Source organism: Crocodylus porosus, unplaced genomic scaffold, assembly GCF_001723895.1.
Source record: "Crocodylus porosus isolate Cpor-Errol unplaced genomic scaffold, CroPor_comp1, whole genome shotgun sequence".
Classification (NCBI taxonomy): domain Eukaryota; kingdom Metazoa; phylum Chordata; order Crocodylia; family Crocodylidae; genus Crocodylus; species Crocodylus porosus.
The window spans coordinates 30,909,305-30,913,774 of NW_017728907.1; the positions used below are offsets into that span (position 1 = coordinate 30,909,305).

A 4,470-nucleotide genomic window follows, 5' to 3' on the forward strand; every position below is an offset into this window, starting at 1 on the left:
AAAACAAAAAACCAAAAAAAAAACTAGATGGGTCACAAAAGGCAAAGTGTCTCCCTCTAAGAACTCTGCTTAAATTTTAGACACAATTCAGTGAATAGTGTACAATAGGTATAGAGTGATGCAAGGAAGAGAGAGGCTAACATGAATATGGTTATCTTGATACTCAAACAAATTGCCTACCTAATGGATTCTGGTTGGTTTTGTTGATAGTGGTAGATACAGAATGTCATTAAGGAAAGGGATTTCTCATATGGGGATTTAAATGGACAGTTATGGCCTTGGGGGCCAGCTCAGTGAAAACGTTCTGTGCATGCATGTGAGAGAGGATACAGAGGTGCTTGTGGGAGAGACAGATCAATGGTGGGTCAAGGCTGGTGTCACTGATACAGCAGAAGGACATGAGATGAGATGAGGCAAGGAAGGAAGTCCAGAAACATGGGTGTGGAAGGCTTGATTTTCTGCTACTGTGCAGTTATGAGTATCCATGCAAAAAGGAGAGAAAACTCAGGACTTCTGATTCAGTACTGTTTTGTACACAGTACCCACAGGAAAATGAGAACAAAAGTTGCAGAACTGCTACACAGAATCAGCTTAATGTGATGAAAAATGAGAAGTCAGTGGAAGATTCAAATTTAGGAAGATTATTTTAGCTTTCAGGGGTTATGGGTCTTTGGCTTCAAGAGGTTGTGCACAGAAATGCTCCACGCATGTTTTACAGCACTGTTATTTAGAATACTTTTCATAGCACTATAAAGTTACAGCATGCTTAAACATGACAGAAGCGCAGTGTTTGGTTGGAGGGTGCCTCTAAGTCTCCCTGTACTTTCCAATCTAGGAGGCAGGGGGCGTTCCATTGCCTCCTGGAGCTGCAGGTCACCCACACTGACAGCCTGACTCCAAATGTCTGGTCCCCAGCCATGCAGGGTATCAGGGTGTGTGCGTCTGTATGCATGCACTTGCTCATTTGCATGTATGTTGGTGTCCTCCCCATGGTGTGCCCAGTCGCACCGGATCTCGGGGTGTGCAGGTATGTGTGGGTGCATGGGTATGTGTGTGGCTGTGTGTGCTGTGGGTGTGGCCCTTTCACCCATGGCATGTCCCTTTTACCTCCTCCCCTCTTTGCTGGGAATGGGCACCGTTTCTGCCACAGGGTCAGGCAGCAGCTGACAAAGCTCATAGGATACTGGCAGGATCGCCAGAAATTAGACCAGCGTACAGAAGTTATTTAAAGTGCTGTAGGTTGCTAAAGTGCTATAAAATACAGCACTTCAAATTTAATTGCCTTGTTTAACGAGGGTTGATTTAAAGTGCTGTAACCATTTTTGAAGTGCTATAAAGCCAATGCACTTCTGTTAAGTCATGACAATACAGCACTTTAAATAGTAAAAAAACCCCAAAAGCTACTTCTATACATACCTAAGGACACTAGACATTATGAAGCTGAAATAATCAAGACTCAACATGAGAGCACAGGTAAGTATTTTAGCCACCTGCACAAAGGAGTGTGTGGGGGAAGCAGTGGCAGATCTGGATTGTAGCCTAGATATGACCAAAGAACATAGCATGTTGTTTCCAGAGAGCATCTAGGGGGAAAAAAACCCCAGTCTGTTCTCATTTTCATAAAAGTTAATGTAGAAAGAGAATAGTTTATCTGTTTGCTGTTTAAATTTATACCAATCTCATCATCATGGGTTGTGCCATAAACAGAAATGCAATTACATGTCTGCATTACAAAAGGAATTATCTCTACCTACCAGACAAGACCTCCTATCAGAAGCCTATGCACTTAAATTTGGGAGGACATCTTTCTTGTCATGATGCAGAGTTTGAAAAAGGCTGTGTATCCTTCTTGACCCCAAGAAGTGCATGGATCCTGAATGACCCCAGATGCTTGTTACCAGATTTCACCTACATTAGTCTTTTGCCCTATGTTAATTTTTTATGATATTGTGTTAATATTTTTCACTGCTATGATGCAGGGGGTATTGCAGTATTATAAGTATACATTTGTGAACAAATTTGGCCATATATCAGTTCTAACACAGTAAACTACATCTTTTCAAAATGACTGTTCCATTGTTGAACAATACTTGAGTTGAAATATTTTTTTCTTTAAATCTCATCAAAGCAAAAGAAACAAAACTTGAAAAAAAGCTCAGTCCAAGAGCCTGTCTTTATTACTAGTGGGCAATTATACTTCTTTTTCAGTGCAACTCAAATTTGTTTTTAGAAAATAGTAATTGTTATCTTTTTTCAGAGAAAAATACACTCTTAATTATATTTTAAGGAATCTTTATTAATGAGATGTATTGTAAACTGAAAGTACTGTTTCTACTTGGTTCACTACAGTATTTAGATCCTTCTAAATATTAGTGGCACCTCCTTAACACGTATCAGCAGTGGCTGACAGCGAAAGCTTTTGGGGCTCAGATGCACAAAACAGCTTATTTATTATCAATAGTCTTAGGACACTTTCAGAAAACAGTAAAAATCTACCCTTGGGCATCCTTAGTTTATTCGCTTGCAGATTACACAGATTTTCATGCTCTTATTTACTTATCTGTCCTACTGAAAAACTACTTAATGTAACAGTCTTTACTATATGCTTCACAAAACTGCCCCCCATCTATTTCTAAAGTGCGGAATTGTTTCCTTAAATAACCTACCATCTTAATGTAAGGCAAAAATCAATTTTATGTTTACATTCAGTTCATTTTGTTCTAATAGCAGTTAAATGTCTGATGCTCTTAGAAAATTCATTTTCATTAATATATTTACTACTTTTTGTAGAATTCAATCAGGAACTTATTTTAATAAAATATTTTGACGTTTGAGGAGTTATATAAAATAGAATGAAAATATTGAATAAGATGACAATGTAAAATATAATGTAATTATGTGTCTGATGTGACACATTTTTCCTCTAGTGTGCATGTGGAGAAAACTCTTCTGTGCCTCTTATTTAATGATGAAGACTTTTCGGTTGTGATTATCCGGTCACATTGCTCAGAAAACATTGCTGTTTACTTGCATGATGATTGCAAAAGTTTCATCCACATGAGTCATACAGCTACATATCAGGTTGGGGTTTTTTTTAATAAACTGGGCATCTGTAATAGTGACAGCTTTTAACTTCCATATGAGTAATCAGATACAGAATTAACAAACATCCCTACAGTGGGTAAAATATATCCCTAAAATATGTTGGTGCATCTCCATTGACTTCCACTGAGTTTTGCATCTTATAGAAGGATGTGGCCCAATATGTGTTTAATGCATCCAGACACTTTCTGAAATGCTGTGCCACTTTGTGCTATATGAAGGCTGACACAATACAAAATTTAAACAATGGATCCAGAAATGCCTATTCTTTTCTCCCCTTCATTTTGCTTACCCCTGAGGCTAGTTAGAAAACTAGGTTTGTTGGATTTTTTGAGACTGTACAGAAATGGAAAATGTACCAGAATCTCACTTGACGTTTAGTGCCAATTATTGGTGGGGAAATGGCAGGTCTTTTTCATGTTAATGAATAAAGTTCTAAGCAGTCTCCCTGTATAAATTTGTGTCCTATAAATATAATCATTCAGATTTCAGATTCTTTTCACTGCCCACTCAATGGAGGATGTAGCTGCTGCTTGGGCTAAATTGGCAAGTTAAGACAAAACTCAAATTCATGAGGTGGATTTTGGTTCTTCTGCAAGGATTTCAGGAATTGCTTTAGGAAATCTGTTTGGCTGCCTTTTTTCCCTCTTACTTTGTCACTTCCCTGTTTCATCTGTGTTTCTCACACCCTGATTCTCATTGTTGCTTGGAAGCTTAACCCTAATGTGTTAAGGAAAGTTACAGTAATATAAAGAAGCGCAGGGGGGAAGATGTCTGTCACACCTCCGATTCTGCATAGCATCACTGCCCCCTTTTCCATGAGTTTTCTGTAGAAGTCCTTTTCTGATGGCTCCACTGGTCTTGGGAACAGAACCTGGGACAGTAAAGCAGTGTCTGGACTGGAAACATTCCAGTTTCCTTTTTTTTTTTTCCTTTTTCTTTTTCTGGAATATTCACCAACTTAGCCATATCTTACAGGAGTTCATGTTATAAGTACCAAGCACTGTATTGGCTTACATAAGTAAAAGATGCCAGCTCTCCCTCCAAGATGTCTTCTTCCATGCAGTCATTAGGACTAGGAACAGCAGTTACACAGACACTGTTTTAAGTCATCAGAAACTGGTTTAAACCTGTAACAGAATAGAAGTTTCAAAATGGCTGAAACTGGTTTAAGATAAGCCTGGTTGAATGTACTATCAGACTTAACTGCTTTGGGTCAAACCGGTTTATGAAACTTCCATCCCAGACCCCTTCCTGGTTCAAGTTAAATCAGAATCCCCTAGCGTGCTTTCCAGCCCCGTCCTGGGCTCGACTGGGCTGTCTGCTCCAGCAGAGAAGGGTTGGGGAGGGGGAGGGGGCGGGGGAAGA

General features: G+C 39.2%; 1 protein-coding gene across 1 annotated transcript in view; it reads left to right on the forward strand.

Moving 5' to 3' along the window:
• Nucleotides 1-4,470, forward strand: part of DPYD (dihydropyrimidine dehydrogenase) — a 672,292-nt gene that overhangs the window by 238,536 nt on the left and 429,286 nt on the right. The window lies entirely within an intron of this gene.